Source organism: Amblyomma maculatum, chromosome 8 (assembly GCF_055883805.1).
Source record: "Amblyomma maculatum isolate TAMU_Amacu chromosome 8, ASM5588380v1, whole genome shotgun sequence".
NCBI lineage: Eukaryota > Metazoa > Arthropoda > Arachnida > Ixodida > Ixodidae > Amblyomma > Amblyomma maculatum.
Window position 1 is genome coordinate 107280915 of NC_139351.1, and position 22067 is coordinate 107302981.

At 51.4% G+C, this 22067-nt stretch overlaps 1 protein-coding gene across 4 annotated transcripts in view; it reads left to right on the top strand.

The window, feature by feature from the left end:
• Window positions 1-22067, top strand: part of LOC146182138 (uncharacterized) — a 184537-nt gene that overhangs the window by 97391 nt on the left and 65079 nt on the right. The window contains exon 1 of one of the 4 annotated variants that reach the window (XM_084577147.1): window positions 21385-21933. The exons of the other annotated variants lie outside the window; for them this stretch is intronic. The gene's annotated coding sequence lies outside the window, so the exon portion shown is untranslated. Of the gene's footprint in view, window positions 1-21384; window positions 21934-22067 lie in introns of those variants that run through there. 4 annotated transcript variants of the gene reach the window in all.

Sequence of the window (22067 nt, forward strand, 5' to 3'; positions counted from 1 at the left end):
GAGACGGAACTGGATGGGAGAGTATAGCCACAACAACCGCTACCGCATCTTCCTCGCCCCGATGGAGAAGTGGCGGTCCGGAAGCACTTTCATCGTTGAGCCTTGGGGTGCCGCTGGTCGTTCCAGGGTATCCACCCCTTTCTCCTCGCGGCTTGAGGCCCTGCCTAATCCGGCTTTCGTCCGGGGACTAAACCCCGCGGGCTGTAATCCCCCTATGCGGCGGGAAGCGTGTATAATCGCCATTTGATCTCTTCGGTAAACCGCCGGGCTTCCGTAAAAGTGTATAATATCCCCGTCTGACATGCGCCGTCGGGCGGTGCCACATTCGTCCACCTCTCTTTTTGCGCTTGTCTTGTGGGGGCTCTTCCCCCCCGTCTCGCCCCCGCCCCTTTTCTCGTCATGCTGTCCGCTAATCCCCGGATCGGATTAGACCTCCGGAAGAAGGGTTGCTCAGCACAAACCCCCTCGGTGGCGCACGTGGACGGAGAATAGCGGAATGGCGTTTATTTGAATAGGACCATGGGCCGGTTCTTTCGGTTTCTGTTGCTTGCTGTTCCCCTGCGAGTTTTTAGCCTTATTTCTCTACTTGGGACCCACGGAAGCGTGTCTTTGCCCGTCGTGTTGTGTGCTCTTGGCAAACGCGTGTCGCCGGGATTGCTGCGTTGACAGGAGCGCTGCCATTCCCTATTATTCGTGATTGTGTTCCTCCCCTCATCCCGTTTTGCACCTTTGTGTCGTCCGCTTTTTTCTTTTTTTTTTTTCTCTCTCTGTCTTTAAGCCGTTTTCTGTGGCGATTACGCTGCAGTCCGGGTGGTCTGTCGCCGCAGCCGAGGCTCGAACAGTTCTTTACTTGCAACCCCCCCCCCCCCTCCCCCCCACACACACACACTTTATTTTTTCGGGCGTACTTTGGAAGCGCGGGTAGGGGTGCGTGCCCGGCACGCGTTGATTGGCCCGCACGCGTTTTCTTCTTTGCGGTTCAGGCCTTTCCGTCTCACGAAAGCGGTGATTATTCGGTTTTATCAGCACCACGTTCGCTTCAGCGTGTTGCACAGCACTCTTGAAGAAGTATAGCCTTTGTCAAAAATATGCAGCCCAAAGGTTGCACTTCTGAGCCCCATAACGGGGCTCGTTGCGCTCCTACAGAGTTCATTATTTTCTAGTTGACAAAGCTCGTCTTCACTCTATTCAAGCTTACATATTATTCCAGTACTACTTCCAGGAGCCCCATTACAAGGATCAGAAGCGAACCCCTTGGGCCGTATATTTTTGACAAAGACTGTACCTTCTAGGCTACCTGGCAGATCCGCAGCCCATTTCGTCTGGCCAAGCTCCAAGCACTTGACATCGACTCTTATGTCATTTCTCATCATGAGAGAGTGTTTTATTATGTGCATGCGCGAATTTTGTTCCCTCTTCCGACGAGATCGTAGTGTATATCCGGTGGAGTCTAATTTGCCGATTGCCCCAGAGAAGATTGGCGACTCTGTAGCGCGCAACACAAAGATTGCATAGTAAGACGCACGAGTCTTCCACCCGAGCTGCTGCGCGAACTCTCTTATAAAACAAATATTTATAGAGTCACTATGCGGAAAAGTGATCTATTTCCCACACGTCGGACGCTAAGCGAATATGGCTTAACTCTGTTCACCCATTTCGATGCTGCAGTTGCGGTAGTTATTATTCCCAGCCGAATCGCTCGCCGCTCGCAGGTGTTCCGAGCACTGCATGTAGCCGCAGCCCCTTTCCTTTCCGGTAAGCGTTCCGCATAAGAAACTTTTTGATAAGTGTGATATGCCGCTCTGTGAGACTGTGATGTTCTGACCAGCGGACATGGGAGAGGAATGGTCAATTAGCCGGGCGGTTAGCAGCGACGTTATGTAGTAGACGTGGCTTGCACCGCCCTCGAACCGTGAACTCGTGAGGCTGCCTACCCCTGCGTTTCACTCGGCGCCGCCTGCTCCGTTTTTTTCCTAGAGGCCCGCCACACTTCGTTGGGCCCCGGCGCGAGGAACGACGCGCACAGCTGGTTTAGCGGTGATTTGTTACCTGGGACGTGCGTGCGTGCATGCACGAGGGACTGGCACTGCGGAACGTTTGTGTTAGCGGCACGTATAGTTCCCTTTCCTCGCTTCTGCGTTCCCTGGCTCCTTGGCGAGCACGTAGTCTTGCGCAACGGGCCTCATCCATCGGCCCAGTGTTGGGTGTTGCAGAGACCATTGTGCGCTTAGCGCGCCGCACGCTTCGCTTGTGGGCGCCTTTTCGTGTGGTCATAATAGAAGGCGGGTATAGGTGAGCGGTAGTCTGGTATTTGGTGAAACCAGGCAACCGAAGGTTTGGTAAAGCATGCTTGGCGCCTAATGGGTCGTGAAAATGCCTTGCCGCTGAGTCAGTAGTTAGATTTATGCATACAGAAGAAAGAGGATAAGGCAGACTGCTTCATAGCTGGCAACTGGCCGTAGCAGGCCTGGACCACCCCGGAATAGGGGCACCATCCGTGGTCCCCCACTATTCCGGTGGGGTCCAGGCCACCCTATCCTCAAGCTCGGATCGCAAGGAAGCGTTATTTGCCCACGAATTCGGTCTGCGAGTGAAAGACGTGCGACCGCTCCGCCAAACTTACCTTGCTGCCTGCTTTCCACACGCTCGGGCCGAATTTGCGGGCCAAAGACGCTTCCATGCGAGTCAGGGCTCATAAAGCCGGAGCTCCAGAAAATGAATTTGTGGCGGGAGAAGCTTTACTGCGATGTCTCCACGAAAACTAAGTACCTCTTGCGCTTTTTTTTTATTTATTTTTATTGCGATAGCAATGCAACGCCAGGTTTCGGCCCATAGCGGCGTCCCGGGAAGGGCCACGTTTGACCTTGGAACAGCCGCGAGGAACGCTCGGCCACCGGCAGCTAATGCATTCGCTCCATATTCGGTTCAGCAGCGTCGAACCCTTCCCATTTTTATGTGGGGTGGTAGCTCGAGGCATCGTTTAAAATTCTAGTGCGGGTCAGAAAGGCGATTAGCCCCCCCCCCCCCCTTTTTTTTCGAAAAGAAAATAATATTTGGGGAGAACGTGAAGAATATATAGTTGATGACGTTTGGGGATGCTCCGTACCCTCCGAGTGTTGTCTAAGTCGCCTGTCACCAAAGGGATTCACTGAGGATGTTACCTCATCGACCCATGCTCAGATTTAGTCTCCGAAATCCTTGTGCCAGAAAACTCTTCGGCGCATCTGCTTGCATACTCTTGCTTGGCTCTCTCTCTGCCGGGAGGGCCGCTGTGTTGCGCACCTTGACTGCACGTAGCGGGAGAGGATGCGGGTGCGGTGCGCTTTTTCGACGCGTGGCGACACTCTGTCTGCACCGGCGTTGGGAAACGCTTCTTTTTTTTTTTTTTTTTTTCTCCCCGGAGCGCGCTTTTCTTACCTTTCCTGCTTGTGCAACCTAACGGTCGACGAATACCTCACCGGAGGAGGCTGCCTCTTCCTGATTTTTCTTTCAGGAAGTTGAGATGCATGTACTCTGCGCCGACGCATGCATTCCAATGCGTGCCTGCGTTCGCATATGCGTAAAATGCCTGTCTCGTCTTACATTCAGGAAGCTGGCATTATGTATAGGGGCTTAGCGGAATCACTAATGGATGTTTACTGGCACTCTCAGGTCAGGCTCACTTACGGGGCTGATTGAAAAAGAGCGCCCTTACAACGGTCACAAAGGAAAAAAAAAAAAAAAGAAAAATGAAAGGAAAGCGTTGTAGGAAGAACGGGCTGCCCCATGTGAGCTCTGTGTGGGCGTCGTGACGCCAATGGAAATATATGAAGGGCCTTTATACCTGCCCAAAGCGCACACTTTCGAAAACGAGAAACATGACCAGATCAAGATTTGTTTTTCAAAAGGCACGTACGGGTATTTCTGTTATGGAGCATGCTGATGCTGCCACTTATTACGCGTTAAAACCCTTACCATCCGCAGAGAAAGTAGCGTATCGCGTGTCCTCCTAATGGAGCTCGTTTCTCATCTTTTTACCGCGTTTGGTACGAATGCTGCGACTTTTTGGAAAACCGACAGTTTGGCGCATATATTTCCGCGCACCACCGTGCTCTTCCACCGCCACACCGGTCATTTGTGCCTCTCATCGTTGTCGCCGTTTCTCTCTCTCTCTCTCTCTCTCTCTCTCTCTCTCTCTCTCTCTCTCTCTCTCTCTCTCTCTCTCTCTCTCTCTCTCTCTCGACTTTTTTTTTTTTTTTTTTTTTTTTTTTTTTTTTTTTTTACGTTGTTTGTGTAATTCGATCGGACCCCGTGGGCTCGGGCTGAGTGAAGAGGTCTAAATGCGCGGCCTTGACTTGGAATTTTCACTCCTTTTTCCGCGAGCCAGGATACGCGCGTGTACGATATCGGGTATCGGGAACCTTCGATGGTTCTGCTGGCGGCGCATTGCCGGCGTGGGCGTTGGTGTTGCCGAAGCCGCTTTGTACCGCCCGGAACTGCGCAGAGAGCGTGCTATACGCTCAATGCACTTTTTTTCTTAATTAGTGCGCGCGCGTATGTCTGTGAATGCGACTTTGTGCATAGTTGTATATATTTACTCTCTCTGCCTCCCCTATTCTTCCTTTATATCCATCCTGTTTATCGCCTCCCTGTCTTTTCCCCCTGGCCCTTTTATTTCCACCTGCTGCAGCTCATCCCGTTCAAGGCGGGTTGGCAGTTTCCAACGCCGACAAACATTTCTTTTTTTGTTTGCTTTAAAGATAAAATCAGTAAACAAGAAACGGGAGAATGTACGTACGTGCTACACTCATAATGCCTTACGATCCTAACTATAGTGATTAAAGGGTCGGTTATGACGTAATGCAGTTCGCATCTATACCTTTAAGTATCCGTGTTCTTATGACGAAGAATCCGTATTTGGCTGAGATCGATGCTTTTATTAGGCACAAAAATGGTAAAAAAAAAAACGAAAAAAAAAAAAGCCACTGGTTTCACCTTATGGGCGCTGATTTCGCCTCCATAGCGGTAATCATTACATAAATGTCATCTAATCTTCTAGGTTCATGCCATTTCATACCTTGCAATGCCTGGAAGCCTCCTTTTGTGTGTGTGTGTGTGTGTGTGTGTGTGTGTGTGTGTGTGTGTGTGTGTGTGTGTGTGTGTGTGTGTGTGTGTGTGTGTGTGTGTGTGTGTGTGTGTGTGTGCGTGTGTGCGTGTGTGTGCGTGCGTGCGTGCGTTTTATTTTTAATTTTTGCTTGTCTTCACCTCAGGTCGTCTTTTTCCTCCAGCATAACCCACATTTTTCTTTTCTGTGCCCTCGCAAGCGCTCGCCTTGTTAGATTAGTTTAGTTAGCTGGCGCTGCGGCGGTAATATATTCGAATCATCGTCACGTTAGGTAAATAGCGTCGCCCTATCGGTTTAGTGGACAGGCGAATAACAGGGTGCCAGTGGGCATGCGCCAGAAGCTGGCGCCAAAAGGGCGAGGTGCGTGGTTAGGTGTGGTTAGGTCCTTCTATCCGTTGACGGGTTTATACAAACAGTCTGTGCGCTTTGCAGGAGGCGGTGACGGTAGACATCGTATACGTACACGCGCGTATTTTCATCTTTCTTTTTTAATGACATCCTTCGCGTTGTGTCGTTACGTCATATTTGCGCCGCAGCTGAAACATATGCTGGATATGAAGAAACGGCTCAGCTTTCGATATAGGGCGAACATAGCTTCCGTGTTCTGGGCCCCGTGTTTATCCCATAAAGTTACGTCCTCTGGCTGGCGTTTCACCTAATTTACATGCCTCCGTGGCCCTGAGAGGAAGAAGCGCCCACCATTGTTTCCCTCTCTCGCTAAATGGTATTCATTTCAAATTTCCGCAGACAGCGTGATTATACCTCGCCAACTTCGCGTGCGCGTGATTCGCACTTGGAAAACAAGGGCGGCTCGTCGTTACAGCTCGTGTCAGGGAGTTTCATGCCACGGCACGTACGTCCTTCGTTTCAAGCCGTCATGTTGTCCAGTCATGGAAGCCCCGAAGGGAGCGTGCACAGTTTCCTTCCGTGTTATGTAAACCGACTCCACCCAGGTGGCTCTATGTACAGTGCGTTCCACCAATGAGGGAGACATGTTATATCCCCATCTGTGTCCAGCGGGTAAATAGCGTTGATGACGGGAGCGCGTGCTGGCCTTTTCGAAACCAAAGCGCCCCCCCGCCAGCGGTGCCACTAATTGGAAGCTAACCAAGATTGACGGTGTGCGCCGGGAATCTCGTGTTGTGTTCGAGTTACGGCCCCTTCGCAACAAAGCGTCGCTGTTTGCGTGCAGCTGAGAAGCGTAGTGGGCATGTCGCCTTTGGGCAGTGGATAGCGTGCGATGTGCTTGCGCCAGCGGGCTGGGTGTTGTTTTGTCGTCGCGTTTCTTTGTTCACGCCGAAGAGGATGGGTATGCGGTAACTGCGCTGTAGAGATGATGCGATGTATGTCCTCCCACTCCTGTTATTAAACTCACCTGTTTATTAGCTGCGATTGTAGTCTGCGTGAAGTCTGTGCGATGAAATGTTTCTGCGCTGAGATCACGAGACTACCAGTCAGGAGGCAGCTCATGCCCGACGACCTGTTTTGAAAGGATTGGCAGACCACTCATTACATGCTCGACACACTTATTTTATCGCGAAAGCAATGCTACTCGCACTTTCAAGCCTTCGCGTGACCCGGCCGCAGTTACGTCTTACCCACGTGACGCTGTGACGTCGCACCCCACGTGACACACGGGCTGGCAGGAGCTGCCAACTTGGGTCTCTCGTTTCACACGGGACGGTTATGTCAGAATCAGCCTACTAGGACCCTGGCATTCACGTTACCCCTATAGGCCAATAAGGCACGTTCATATCGGTTGGTTAAAGCGGGGCTTTATATGTGGGCTGAGGAAGAAGAAAAAGAGAAGAACGCTCGGTCACCCGCAGCTAATGCTTTCGCTCAATATTTGGTTCAGCAGCTTTGAACCCTTGTAATTTTTTTCTTTTGTCCCACTCGATATTGCCAAGCACACGCGCATTAGAAACATATAGATGCATATCTCGTCTCTTAGCAAGTGCTTGAAGAGTATACATATGCTGGCTATTGTGAGATAACCGCGTTTGCGCATGTTCCGCCTACGCTTTTTATCGGGCAGCACGGCCCCCAGTCAGTTTCGCCAAGGCTCAGCAGGGCTGACAAAGTCAAGGCTGACGGGGGCTTTAGCCTGACATGCTCTCTCTCTCTCTCTCTCTCTCTCTCTCTCTCTCTCTCTCTCTCTCTCTCTCTCTCTGTGGGAGAAGGTGAGGGAGGGTTATCTTGAACTTTTTTTTTTTCGTTCGATTGTGTAAGTTTGCTCCCTTTTATGGAAAGTCCAGTTAAGCAGAGCCGTCCGCGAGCGCCCCATCCAGAGAGCCCGGCATGCCTTCTCCTCGATGGTATTTCATTGGCAGAGGGCGTGATCGGGGGCCGCCGCATCATTTATTATCGGATGTACAGTGGCCGCTGATGCTTACGCGTATGGCCATTTATAGTGCACCCTGCAGTGTAGCAGGGATGCTGCTCTTATGAGGTCAGCAGGCGAGCCGCCATGTGAGCGATGTATTTACGGCGTGATTAACGAAGACTCTTCCGGGGCGAAACCACGCGTGCGTTGTTCGCGCTCGCGGAAGGTGCCTTTAATCCTGCTTAGCGCGCTTTATGTGCATGCGCGCGCTGACAGCGGCCGCAACAGAGGAGCGCGACGCGTGCGGCGCTGCATAACAACCGTTATCATCGTAGCTTTTTTCATTATCAATTTTGGGCGACCCTGTGTTCAGTTTACCATGCAGTGTCAGCTAGCTCCCTTTGTAGGGGGATTGTTATTCTTTGTTTATTTTTATGCGGCTGCCAGGCGGTGTGTTCCCCCCACGTAACACCGTAGTATGTTTGACCTTATTCTGGTCGTTTTTCATTGGTTGAGACAAATTGAGGTGACGTCGCTCTACTGCGCATGTATTAGAATTTCAAGATAATTCCTTGTTGCTCGGAAACGCGCTCGTTCGTGTCAGTGGAACGAGTAATCTATATAGTATAGTCTCTCTAATCGATTCGGTTGATTTTCTACGCGGAAAAGGCTGATGATTTTCTGTGCCGTTTGAGGCAGATTCATTCTTTTTTTTTTCTTTTAGACATCTCAAAGCAAGACTGCTGCTGCACTCGCAGTTGCGGCGCTGCGCAATTTGCAGGACGGTTTATTTGCACACTTCTTCCGCGTGGCAACGCTTGCCTGCGGCTGGTGCAATGCCGCTCAACTTACGCGACGGCGATGGTATGCCGAGCGTTTTTATTGCGAAAGCAATACTGCTCGCAGTTTGAGCCTTCAGCGTGGAACGGCGGTGACCACCGTTGACCTTTGACCTTTGGACGACCCCCGTAGACGACCCCAAGCTGGCCGGAGCTGCCAACTTGGGTCTCTCGTTTCACATGGGACGGTTATGTCAGAATCAGCCTGCCAGGACTCTGGCATTCACGTTGCCCCTATAGGCCACTAAGACACATTCATACGGCTTGGTTAAAGCAACGCTTTATATGTGGTGTGGGGAAGAAGAAGAAGAAAAGAAGAATAATGCTCGTTCACCCGCACCTACTGCTTTCGCTCAATATTCGGTTCAGCGGCGTTGAACTCTTCTAATCTCTCTCTCTTTTTTTTTTTTTTTTTTTAATGGTTGCGCGGCGCGATATTGTTTTGATGGGAAGTTTCCGTGCGTCGCGAAAGGTGCTCTAAAAAACTGTTTTCTGCTCCGCCCGACACAAGTGACGCTGCTCTCTCTCTCTCTCTCTCTCTCTCTCTCTCTCTCTCTCTCTCTCTCTCTCTCTCTCTCTCTCTCTCTCTCTCTCTCTCTCTCGTTTTTTCTTCTTTCGACAGGTGTTTGAGCCATCCTTGTGCAAGATCTATGCCGCTTTTAGCATAAGCTACAGTACTGTCGACACGTGTACTGTATTTCATTGCTTCAGTTACTCTGCGAAGTTTCAGTAACTACGAAAAACCGGTTCAGTGGTAGTAGTAGTAGTAAAAACTATCATTTTCGGGAAATCAAGTCCGCCACAGGTGGTACCCGGCCTTAACCGTGGTTGGGTACTTCAGGGAAACCGCGAAACGTGGGGATAAAAGGAAATTTGTCTGCACATATATTATAACGCGAAATTGTTAGCCCCGTCCTGAAGTAAATATTGATTACAAAAAAAAAAAAAAAAAAAAAAAAAGCAAATCGACAACCCATAATTTAGTGTCTCAGTTTGGTGGTTTATTCATAAATAACAATAATTGAACACATATATCAGCTACGAAATCCGCGCGATTGACTTGGGTTCACGCTCGCCTACGCTTGCCGCCAGATTTTCATTTGGACTTCCGCCTCTTTACCGAAACACTCTTACTAAAAACGACGATTTCGACATCACTTGTGTATTGCATTCGGGGCGGGAGAAACGCGTAGGAGCACTATTACCTATTACATTGCGCATCATCCTGACTTGGCCGAGACGCCCTTACCTTTTGCAGTGCTGCAAACGTTCAAACGTTGCTGCAAACAGCTTGTGAGACTGTGGTGATTGTTCGGGAAAGTGGTGCGGAGGTGGGAAGTTGACCAGGGGGGGTCGGGAAAGCCATCAAGCAAACTCTGCGAACCAATAAGGAAAGGAGCTTTTGTGCGCGCGCGCACCTACACTTGGTTTCACAAGGTGTTTGCAGCACTGCAAAGGGCAGTGGCGACCTTGTCCAATCAGGATCATGCGCGCTATAATAGGTAATTGTGCTCCTAAGAGCCTCTCGCGCCCGTAATTGGTGGGGGTGTCGGTAGGAATACAATAATCTATTGTAGTGTACCGGAGCGACCGACAGGCAAAGGCACAATCATAGTCCGCATTATTTGGAATGAGGTAGGACCGGACTGAAAGCGTGCCTCACATAGTAGTGACGCGTGAACATGCAATATGCGGTCCGCGGACCGACAAGCCTTGTGTGGTTCGTTTTTCTCGGTCGTTCAAATATATGGCGCGCCTCGCGATACCGGCTGTGTAAAAGCATGCGTGGATGCGCAGAGCAAACAGCCGGCGAGTGCGGCCGTTTATAGGCATGGCGGCCCGGTCGTCGCATGCAGCGTGGTCTGGTACCCTGCCGCCCGCGACGGTCCCGCCACGGCCCTCTTGTTTGTAGTAACGCTGCGCGGCGCGCGCGCGTGCCGCTGGCACGGCGTTCGGGCGCCTGGTTCATGTCTCCAGGCATCGCCTCTACGCCAGCCGTTCCTTCCGTTCCGAGAAGTGGGCGCTGCGGCGTCCTCTTCCTCTCTGCCGCCAACAACCCGCACCGCGGTTCGTTCGTCTCTTCGCAATTCTTTCTTCCTATTCGCGTTATAGTGTGTTGCATTTTTTCTTTTTCTTTTTCTGGCGATAATTCTTTGGCGCACTGCCGCCGCCGCACTGGATTCGCCTTTCTCCTTTTCCTCCTCCTCTTGTGGCATACCGCGAACTCTTCGCCCATCTCGGCCTAATTTTACGGTGACTGATTGGGCCTCCTTTGGCCTGACAGAGAACGGCCGGTTGTGTGCATCGGTAGTGGGAAGAGCGGCAGAGCTCCCGTTTCAGCGCCTGGCCCTTGTGTCCGTCTCTCGAATTGGTTTGTTGTCGTTTCGCGCATTATATCGGCTCATTTGCGTCGGCTCGCCGCTGATTTATGCACAACGAGGCCTCGCACAGCCGCTTCCATATGCAGGCGTTGACGGAGCGCGCTCGCTTGTCTGGAATGGATCAGGGGAAATCGTTAAGCCTCTCAGGCGCCCGGCTTGTGCCGAATGTGTATACAGGCGTCATGGGGGAGGGAATGTGCGATTTCTGTTTTATTTGTTTGCCTTTGCATCGATCTTCTAGAAAAGGTGTGTGTATTGGGGGAGGGGGGGGGGGGGGGACTTTGGTTCTTCGTTTTATGGCGAAATACTTAACCTTGACAGCGTGTTTCTGAAACGTCCGTTTTCACAATTACTTTTCTACCTACACGCATTGTGGTTACATAGATAGGCTCGATCGGAATATTACACTCGGTGAGCTTTACCGTCTGGGCTATGCAAACCATATTTTAGCTTCTTTTTAAGCCATTAGCGTCCACGCCTTGCTATTGCTGTGACTACGGTGCAAATTTTGCTTAGTAGCACCGGCTGATACACGGTACGTCGCGCGCCATAGCCGAATGATAAAAGCGGTCGGCAAGCTCTCGCCGAGTGAATTGACGCATGAAAACAAGATGCATAAAAATGGCTTACGGCGATTTGATTTCCTTGGTCGGAAAAAGGAGTTCGGGTACTCTTAAGCTTCTCCTTTAAGATTGGAACGCGATCGCTTTATCGAGACCTGTTCTCTTTTGCGCGCATTGGAGGCCGCAGAATCCCAAGGGATCCCTGCTGACCTTCTCTAAGCAGTGCAACCAGTCTTTCGGCAGGTTCCCCTTCTTTGGGAGTAAATAAAGAGCTCATCATCATCATCATCATCATCATCATCATCATCTTGTGCGCACCTTCACAATTGACCATATAGTCAAAGGTGGACAATTATAGGTCCAGCTTTGTTCTCTTTTCAGCGCAATTACTCTCGTTTAGTTGCTGGAAATCCAACGCGAACATTTTTGACCTCGTTTTGAAATTGATGATTCCATCGCTCAAAGGATGATTCCATCGCTCCCTTTGAGCGTTGCCGACAAAGACGACGGCCAGGTTTTTTTGAAGCACGTAACCCTTAAGGCTGCCGTGCCAAAAAGAAAAGAATGCAACTTCATATTGGGAAACGTTTGTGTTACGAAGGCTAGTTTCGCCGCTTTCGCGTCGGAAGCGGGGTAGGCAGGGGAAAGAAGTGTTCTGGTCATTTGAGGCGTGGTGAAAACAAGCGGCCTGAGTGTTGAATATTAGATGGTAGAGCAAGTGGCTCTGGGTATCGGACATGTAGAAACCATATTCGGAAATGGGGACGCGGTCGGAGGAATACATGCCCTGAGTGGGATGTTGCTATTGGAACAGCCCAGGTGGGTGGCTGCCTGGGAAAGGTCATGGTGGAGAAAAAAGGTAGTTGATTTGATGATGCCCCTTTTCTCTTGATGCGGTTATGTTGTGTACGAGCTTACCTTAACTGTTTATTTGCGCTGTGCGGTGCTCGAAGTCTCGTGTGGTCGGGGCCCTTTAGCTTGCGGCGAGCTGAACAGCAGCGCTTTCGAAGAGCGCAAGGGGTCCGGCTGTCGAGAGAAAACCGAGTAGGATCTTGCAAGTGTGAATTATTGTTACAAAAAGGCGGCCGTTGTGATGTCCCCGCTTAGAACTGTTTTCGGGATGGAGATCTGGAGTAAATTTCCTGAGGCCATGGAGGCGACCAGAGTTGATGATTGGCGAAGACACGAAAGCTAACCCGTCAGAGAAGACTTTGGGACGACATCCGCGATGATAGCGATGAGTGACGAAGGATTAAACTTAAATTTAGAGGGGAAAGTTTTTAGCACTTTTAGATATTTTTACAGCAAGGTGTAAAGAAGGTAAAACTCAAATTTGCAACAACCCCTTACTCAGCATAGCCGATGCTTTGCACCTGACCGCGTAACGTAGAACCCTTGGCTGGGCCCTCGTGCTCTGTTTTAATCCCCCACACCCAAATCTTAATAATGCTACTCCGCATGCGCGAAGCCTCCTCGGCCGCCATTTTCGCCACGATGCCACGCGAAAATAGGAGGACTTCACTGCACTTTCTTTTCCAAGAAACGAGTCCCTCTCTTCATCCGCACGACGAACTGCTACACAATAATTGCGTACAGTGCTAGCATATTCTAACCCTTCTGAAGGGACGCATTGTATTGTCCCCTCCTCCCCCAGCTTGCCTCAGCAGAGAAGACGTTGCCAGGTTCGCCAGCTTCCTGTTGTCATTGCCATGGTTTAACAAGAGATGAGGGGGGGGGGGGGGGGGGGGGGTAGTGAGTGTGTCAAGATATGTTCACAGACGACTCACGCGTCTCTGCACAGGCTAGGCAAGACGAGCCCAGCACTCAAACACGCGGTCCGCACATGTGAACAGTTAATACGCGGACCGTCGGTCGGTCGTGTGAATCGGCCACGCGAAACTCTGGCCCACCATTCTTCCGCACCTTTCCTGATCAGCTCGGGCCCTTTTCTCCCTTTCTGAGAACTCGCAATAGCGCCGGTGTGCAGCCGACGTCAGCACTTCATACCCGCATTCCAACGCGTCTTTCGATCATTTGGATCGCCATTTTTCGAACAAAAGCAGCTTGAGCTGCCATAACTGCGAATGGGTGGGCAACTCGTAAGCTCGCTGTACAACCCGATGTGCCAGCTAGCTGTAACAGCGTAAAGAAGTGCTTGGGATGTATCATGTCGTGCAAATTGGACTGAAAGCCTAATATTAGCGCATTCCCTTCAAGTCGGCTCATCGATTGCCTGTCGATTTTTTTCTTTTTTTTTTTTGAAAGAGGGGAAGGGGGAGGAGGGACTACTTTAAAACATGCTTCACCCCATTGCTTGCTTTTCGTCGGAGAGATATCTGGAATGGGCACCAGTGAGGCGTTTTTTTTTTTTTTTTTTTTTTTTTTTTTTTTTTTTTTTTTCTTCTCTGTGTTTAGAGGAGCCCATGCGCGGAACGTCAGGCGGCGTCCTGAGATGACGGTCGGCGGTACATACGCAATTTCCTCCGGAAAGAAATGACGCGGCACGGCGCATTTCTGAGGCTAACGTCGTAAACTGCAAAATTGTTCTTTGCGTGGTCTGCGCGTGTTGTTTGGAGGGAAGGGGAGCAGGGAAAAGAGGAAAACGGTGGCTGTATATCTCTGGACGAGCTTTGGGGCGTGCGGATAGCTGTGGTCGTGGCTTATATTTAATAAAAACACCCCGCAGCTGTCTTAGGTGCTTGAAAAATGAACGTTGCCAGACGGGACAGGAAATGAAAGCGGTTCCTATTGGACTCGCTGCGGTGATGGCAGATACACGACACCGCGCGCCGTCTAGTGGAGCGTGGCGCACGCGCCCGCGTTTTCCCGTTCACCGCAGGCGCTGGCTTGCGCTGCACGAGCCCCAACACGTGCACGGTTCAGCATCGCCCATTGTGCGTGCGAATGTAGAAATAAATGCACAAAGCATCGTGCGCGCGTGTACTATGTACGCTGCCGCATGTGCGGTGGGATCACGAGGCGACCTGAGCGTGTGGTGTTTTTGTTGCCTTTCCAGCAGGCGAACACGTTTGTAAGCGGTTCTACTGCTGCATCGTTAATCACAATGGCAGATGTGGATGCCTGGTATAACGGGCTTTTTTTGCGACGCTTTTGTGGCCCGCGTCACCAAACACCCAGCCACCTCCTGCGTAACTTCCGCGTTCCGCTGGCCCCCAGACATTGGATGGAGGGGCGTTTTGAAAGTTTATAGTTTGGCTCGTAGCAGCTTGTAGTTTCGTGCGACTTAGCTTGGCCCAAACCTTCAGAATTTCGCTGCACTTTTATTATTTTTTTTGCCTCTTTCTAGCCAGATATCTTTTCGCTTCCAGCTGGCACAGCAAAAACTGGTGGTGCACTCGGCGTCTTACGACAGAAACTGAACGAGCTTAAGTTTTCGAGTTGTGGGGAGTAACCAGGTTTTTATCGCGTTTCTGTTGTACCGTTTTGCGAACGGGGACATTTACTTTCAGCCTGTCTAATTTCCTTGCTTGTTACAAGTTAGGACCATGATTAGAGCTCGGAGCGTTTTTCTCTCCCTCTCTCTCTCTTCGCCGGTAGGGTCGCCTTTTGCTTCCCTATTCCTTGCTTTTGGGCCATCCAACACTGGCTTCTGCCAGCACCTGGTAACGCAAAGTGGTACATCGGCTCTCCGACCGAAGCGCGCTTGTCGAAACTACCTGACTCGCTGTTTCTGATGCCCGCCGTTCCTCATCCCAACCTTGGCATCCTATACATGCACTTCGTCGACGCGCTCGGTGAACTTAAGGCCGGGAATGCCGGCGACACGCGGGGTGCCCCGTCACTTTGCGCAATTTGCGGGCGCATCGATGCGCTTTAGTCATACATATGTAGGTGCATATTGTACGCGCACATACATATTCGCGCACGGCCGGCCACGTAATTTCCTCGTACGAACCCCATGCACCGTCGACCGCGTGTATATATATACGCGTCAGCACGCGCAGATGTGTGCATGTATATAGCTGACGAAACGTTATTCGGCAGAGTGTGTTGATTATGCGTGGCTCGCGCTCGTGCTCGCGCCTGCCCGAGCGCGTTGCGCATTTACGCGCATCCACCGATGCGGTGATGGCACGGTGGTGACACCGCACCGTTCCATGCTCGCGCTCGCTGCGAAGAGAGAGCCCCTTGTCGCCAGCGCTCAACGCTGATGCGATGACCGCGCCGCCTGTCCCTGCCGCGGCGTTGCGAAAGCGCCACCGTGGAAGCCCGCCTTTACGAACCCCCGTTCGTGTGTTGTTTGTGCGTGCGAGTTGGTGCGCAAGTATTTGCGTTTGTGCTCTTGTGTGTGTGTGTGTTCGTATACTTGCGTGCTTGTGGAGAGGAAGCGTGCTCATTTGTATAACATCTTGGAGTGTGCGTGTGTCGTAGAGGGGCTTGCCGCCTGAACTCGGTTCGCTTATGCGTCGTCGGACGTTCGAAGTGGGCTCTGCAGTGGATAAAAATGCGCAGGAGCGCGAATCTGAAGAATGTGCGGCGAATTTCTTGGGAAGTGGGCAAGTCCATGCAAAATAAACAAAGTAGAGATGAATAAAAAAAAAAGGCACCGGTTTCATGCACTCTGACTTCTCAACATTGTGGGAATAAAATAAACACAAATAAGAGTGGGGGAAAAAGGGGGGGAGGGGGGGGGGGGCGTAGCTTTAACCGTTGTAGATCCATTAGCACGGCGCGGGGTCGTGTGGTCGCGCATCGCCTGTGGAGAGTGCTGGAGCTCGCCTCAGCGAGGTGGCAAGTGAACGCGACTTGTTTTCCAACGGTGTCACTACTCGTTTGCCCGGTTGTTGCGCTCAAGATGTCTTGTAGACTGGTACTGCAGCAGATTCGTGAGCGAGCTTACATTAAGCAGCTTGCTAGGATGGCTTCGTTGCTCTGGAATATTTACTGACGTTTGGGTGCACTTTCTCCTTGGCTTGCGGCATGGGAAAGCGGAGTTTGGAGCAAAGAGATGCGCACGGTATCGCACCTCTCACTCCTCTCATAAATAGTCCGCCATGTCCGTGGAAGCGACGGAGGGGTGCACGGTTTCGCCCTCTACTTCGGCTACTTGTGTTTTGCTCTGTCGTTCAGCGGGTGCGGGGCGGATTTGCCCTTGAAAGGTAATGCTGCGCAAATGGGATGACAACCGAGGGCAAAGAAACCTCTCTATGTCTCTTCTCGTTCTCGACTTATTTGCGTGTTCTCTAGCATAAATTTTTGCGCATTTATGCATTACTGAACTATGTGAGTCGCATGTGCTTCTTGTTTTCAATGACTCGTTTTCATCCCGAGAGCTAAATTGAGTTCAGGCACGCTTTTCTCACCTATAATGCTCCTCTTCATGGAGCGCGGATCCCGCTGCCTCATAAATCCACGCGTGCAAAAGGGTGGACCTGTAAGTAAGCTGTGCCTTTGTCTCCACTCGCTCTCTGCTGGTCCAGGCTCCCTCTCTATTGAGTTTACCCTCTTTTTACCTCTGTTATCAGAGGGGAGGAAGCAGAATGGTCAGATAGTCTAATACCCCTGTCACGCGGTCATTTTCAAAGGCGATTGATCGATAACCTTCGAGATTTTCAATCGTGATTGAACTCGAGCACGTTGTGCTGCTGCTACACGGCAGAACTCGAAGGCCGTTGAAATAGTTCCGGTGTTTGGCGGCATACTTTCGTGGCGCCACTGTCTTTGTTTTCGGTTTTGCTTAAAGGGCTAAGGTTTTTCTATAAATGCAAAATTAAATATAACTGCTACCTATTTTTAGTTCTCATTAAAGGCCAACTTTGTTTTTTGTTGGAGGCACGCCCCTCCGTGCTTACAGCTTTTGGAACGTCGTTTCTACAGGGGAGATGAAACATGTTTCAGCACATGGTTCTTTGAAACGGTAAAAGCTACAAGAGTACTTTGTCTTGATTTCAAACGCTTAATAGAAGCCCTTGGTGGCGTGAATAGCGGTGACACATTCTTTTCGAAAGCCGAAGGCAAGATGTACGGGACGTAACTCTGTTGTTTAAAACTGCCGCAAGTGCGCAGTGGACCCGCACTTCACAATCTGGCTTGTTCCTTCTGTACACGTATATTTTAATGGCCGTCGTTGAAACAGTCAGCGTTTACGTAATCGAACTCTTTCCTAGACAGCCTCATTCGAATTTGAGGGCCACTTCACGCATATTGGTACCGTATACTGGCGCCCTCAGTTTCCCATCGGTGACTTCTAACGTAAATTAGACCGCTTATCTGTGCCCGCCCATGCGGTATCACATTCAGGGCCTAGCTGGGGCGTCGTATTCGTATTCTACACGTCGAGAGGAATCCTCGTGCGTTAGGCTTCGATCGTGCGCAGGGGGAGAGGCCTTTAACTGTCTCTTTCGCACGCGTACAGCCGCTTTTGCGATAGATTGGGGCACGAGTGTGCAGTTCAACCGAAGCGTAATACAGCGCGTAATTCGACTGCGAAATAAATGAACCCCATCGCTGCACACAAAGGGTGGGCGCATTCGGCGCAGAGCCTTTTAAAAATCTGGGTGTCAGCTCATGCATGATCGCCGCTACTCCTTTTTGGTGAGCCTCGCGATGCGTGGTGAGCACGTGCCTTGCGCCGTGGGCCACGCGCGCGCGAGGGAACATCCGGGCTCTTGCCAGAGCTCCCGCTCTGTACGGTAATTGACTGATGCGATTTGAATACACCGCGGAGCTGACGCAGCGAGCACACCTCCCGCCGCCCTCCTCCAGCCTTGTCCGTAGCAAGCAAGGGCAGAAGCCACCAGGGAAATAATGATTTTTGTCGTCTAGGTTATTACGCGTAGGGATAATATATATATGAAGCGGGTTCTGTTCGGCCCCCCGGTTGTTCCTTTTTCCCCTTTTCCTGAGTTTTTTTTTTCTTTTTTTTTTCTTTTCTGTTTTCCCGTCGGCCTCGTGGATTGGTATAGTACTCTCCCCTGTGCCTTCCGGGTGGCACCAGATCGAGGATCATCGCTCTCGCGTTTGCTTCGTTTTTGCATATCGACCGATCGTCTTTTGCGGCTTTTTTTTTTTCTTTCTGGAGCCCATGCCAGCAACTTCCGTTCGCAGATAAGCAAAAAATTCGCGGTGTTAGGTGCTTTCGCTTCTTTCGATTTATTTGTTAGAACTATTAGCGTTCTTTTTTTCTTTTACCGAAGGATATGCGAGATAATTAAGAGCAATTAATTAACGCCGTGTCAGTCACAAACGCTGGGATTGCTTCAAAGCGGTATCGTGGCAGAAGTTATCGCTTAGCGGTGGCTTAGAAGCGCAGCTAGCGGATCGAGAGCTCTGCTTCGCGGCCTGTTATGCTTGCCGCAGTGTATTCTCGGGTTCTGTACGTCTTATGTTTTGTCCCGAATCAGACAGAAAATATTTGCACGTCGAAAAGAAAGTTCGAAATGTTTACGTGCATATATGACAGCTGTCAGCTTCTCGCAGATCCATTACACCGTATCTTTTGCGGTAAGCATTCGCGCCGTTTAAACTTTTGGGCGTCTGTCCTTCTTTTCTGCACTAACAGACTGACTGCTTTTACGATCGGAAATGCACTTTAGGGAGAAGCTGCCGGTGGGCACCTTTAGTGCGCTCACAGATTGACGAAGACTCGATGTGGCGTGCCGTGCGCGCTAACTGAATTGGGCTATTGATTTTCACATCAGGAGCGGCCGACCTCCGTCTGCGTAAAAAAAAAGAAAAAAAAAGAGAAAAAAAAAACAGTTAAGAATGAATGGGAATATGGTTCCTGCTTTCTTTGTATGGTTCCTGCTTTCTTTGTTCCTTTCCACTCTTCGCTCGGTATGCGCTCGCCCTCAAATCCTGATCGATGCCTGTGCGACGGCGTGTTGTTACTGCCGACATATCAGGCATTTGCATGTCTTTAATGCGTTCTTCGCTTTCCGCTTTGATGTTCAGGCCGGGCTTGGCAGGCGGTGATCCATTCTGCATGAGCATATATACTCTCCCCCTCTTCGCGCATGGGCGTGCTGCTTCCTTTTTGGGTTAGTCGTCCCGCTCGCATTTGTTTTCGTTTGCTTAGTTCGCGTATTATTAATTCGAGACCGGGACAGTGGTATTTTCTACTTTTGTCTGAATGCAGTTTTGTTTATATTTGATCATCGGGCAAGATCAAAGTGCGGTGTCGCATAGAAAATGACGGCTTGCCTGCTGCTAGCAGACATGCCGCAGAGGGCAGCACTCTCCGATCTCATTTTAGTGAGCGCTCGCTTTGACGTTGTCGAAGGCTTCTGTCACAATTGCTGCTATCGTCACCACTGGCCTTCACAGTGTGGTAGGCCGGTGGGTGTACGATGTCCTTTTCTTGAAGTTATATTACTTAGCTTTTGTATACCTAGACTGTCAAATCTCGAGCACAGCGTGACGCCTTTCTCATTTACGTCCTATACGCCCTCCCCCTTTCCTGCAACGACATACCTCCCTTTCGTGATCATGTTTCGCTAATCAACTTTATTCCTATCACTTCCAAGACTCCAACTTAGCCCTTGACTTTGTGAACGTAAGCCATGGTAAACTCTACAACGCGATAGCCAGTTCCCTTTCGCACGATCTTGCCCTTAACTCATGCAATTTCGTTGCATACCCTTGCGACAGTGCACTTTCTAGTCACCTAATACGCAAGAAACAAACAAAGGACGCCGTTTTGCTCATTAACTCTCCCTTGGCGTTACCGTCATGAATATGCGCGCCGCCTGGAACGTATTCCTATACATCGCGGTATTCCGAGCCCACTTCCCCTTTTTATTCACTCTCTGCGATGCCCATCTTGTAAGACGGTCCGTGTAGTTGCCGTTCATCCCTGCAGCGCAATCTCGCACGCGGCACTGAATTATTGATCGCTGCATTACACAAGGCGAACGTGTTTCCGACTCGCCGCTGCCGCGGGTTCTTTTCTCCATGATCTCGCCCGCATGCTTACATATACTTTCTCGCTTAACGATACTCGGCCGCGGTCTCGCAAGATCGGATTCGCTCTTTTCTTTTCTTCCACTGCCTGCATCTGTCCGCTCGTCTACAAACAGCAGCAAGATCGCCTCCGAGCTTTCGGCCTTCGCTTCGATCATTTTCAGTCGTTTCTATAGGACGAACGAGGTCTTCTAGAGCGGCGGCAAATGCAAATAGGGATCGTATTGGAATCAGTTTTGTGCGAAACTGAAAGGCCGGCGGCCCTTTGTCGGACTGGGAAACCGATAGCTTTTAATAAGAAGGCGCTTCTTTTGGGGGCGTTTCGAATTGGAGAGCCCGGCTCGTTGAAGAAGTAGCTTATTTCGGCGTCGTTTTCTCTCGCCCCTGCTGGTTTTCTTATCTGCAGACAAAGTGAGTTTATCTTTCATTGGACGCGTCATTTGGACCCAAACGAGAGGTGATTTCGCCCACGGCAAAGTACTCTGAGCTCTTTGCCCTGTCTGATTTCTTGCCCCTTTTAGTCGGGAGTCCTTAGGCGAAGCCTTGGGGTGGAGCGTGCGCTGGGCGAAACGGGCGATTGAAAGCTTTTCACACTTCCTGATGGCGCAGTACGAGCTGCGCGGAAGAAGTTCTTGGCAAAACGCTTTTCCGCCCTTCTTAGCTGGTGGAGGGAAGCCTGTACGTGCGGTGCCTGGCTGTAGTGAGGGCCGAAAAAAAAAATACAGCGTTCGCAGCAGCCACCACCGCAGGTACGCAGCGAAAGAGAAGTAAAAGGCATGAGGGTTGGGGGGGGGGGGGGGGGGGGGGGGGGGGGGAGAACGGACGGCTGGGCACTGTTGTGGCAGTGCAGGTCTGGCGCCCAAAGTGGGAGAAAGCGCGCTCAACCAGCGTGGTATACGACCGCAGCGCCCCCTCCCCTTCGTCGTCGCTTTCACTGGGCGCTTTCCCAAGCGGCAGCGCAGTGACGTTCTAGTCGTGCGTGGGCTACTTGCTTTTAGCATCTATTTTTTCAAGACATTTCCTTGCTGTTTTGTTTCCGCGCGGGAGCGGAGGAGCGCGTTCCGTTCCGCCCCGTGGTGGCATCTGGCTCCGCCCACTCGCACGGTTCCCGCGGTGGCGGCCACGGGATGGAAAAGCCTTCGTGACGTCGATTTGACGTCACTACGGAAAGGCAGCCGCGTGCTGCTGGGGGCACTGGCAGCGGCGTATGCGAGCGCGTCGGCCGGCGCCACGGAGACGGGGCGGCCTGCTGCTCGGAACCAGTCTTGCCGCTGACTGCGCTCGTATCGAGCGGCGAGGAAGTCGGGTCTCTTCCCCTAGTGTGTCTGTCGACTGCGCCGGCCTCTCGTGGCGGCGTCGTCTCCGGCGGCGGTGCTGTCGCTTGCGCCGGTCGGGCTTCTCTGTTCTCGTCTTGTGTGTGTGCGTGTGTGTGTCCTGTGTTTGTGCCAGTCGCGGGCGCGAGTTAGTGACATTCCATTCGCGGTTTCTGTTGCTGGCGGCGACTGCGCTCGGCTTCCGTCAAGCGGAGCCCGCGGACTACCTACCGCTGCTTGTGCTACTCCTTCGGCACCGCCTCGCGAAAACTGTGGCCCGAGTCTTCGTTCTTGGTGTCTAATCCGGCCGCTCGGGTGTTGGCTGCGCTTGCCAAAAGGAAGACGGAGCCGGCCGGCGCCGTGTCGAGTGTGTAGTGGAGGCAGCGTCTTCGCGGCCGGCGCCGCTCCGTGTCACAGTCGAGTCCGCTGCTCTCTACCAGGCCATCAAGCCCGTTTTCCGGCGTCACCTTCGAAATCCCGCCGAGGTACGTCATGTGTTTGTCTGCTGTCGGTGCCTCTTGTGTTTGTTGATGTTGGCATCAGCCTGCCTTCTACTCTTTCGTGCGGTCCTCTGAGAGAAGGTTTTTCTTGGCTCCTCCTTTTGCATCTCTTTTCCTTG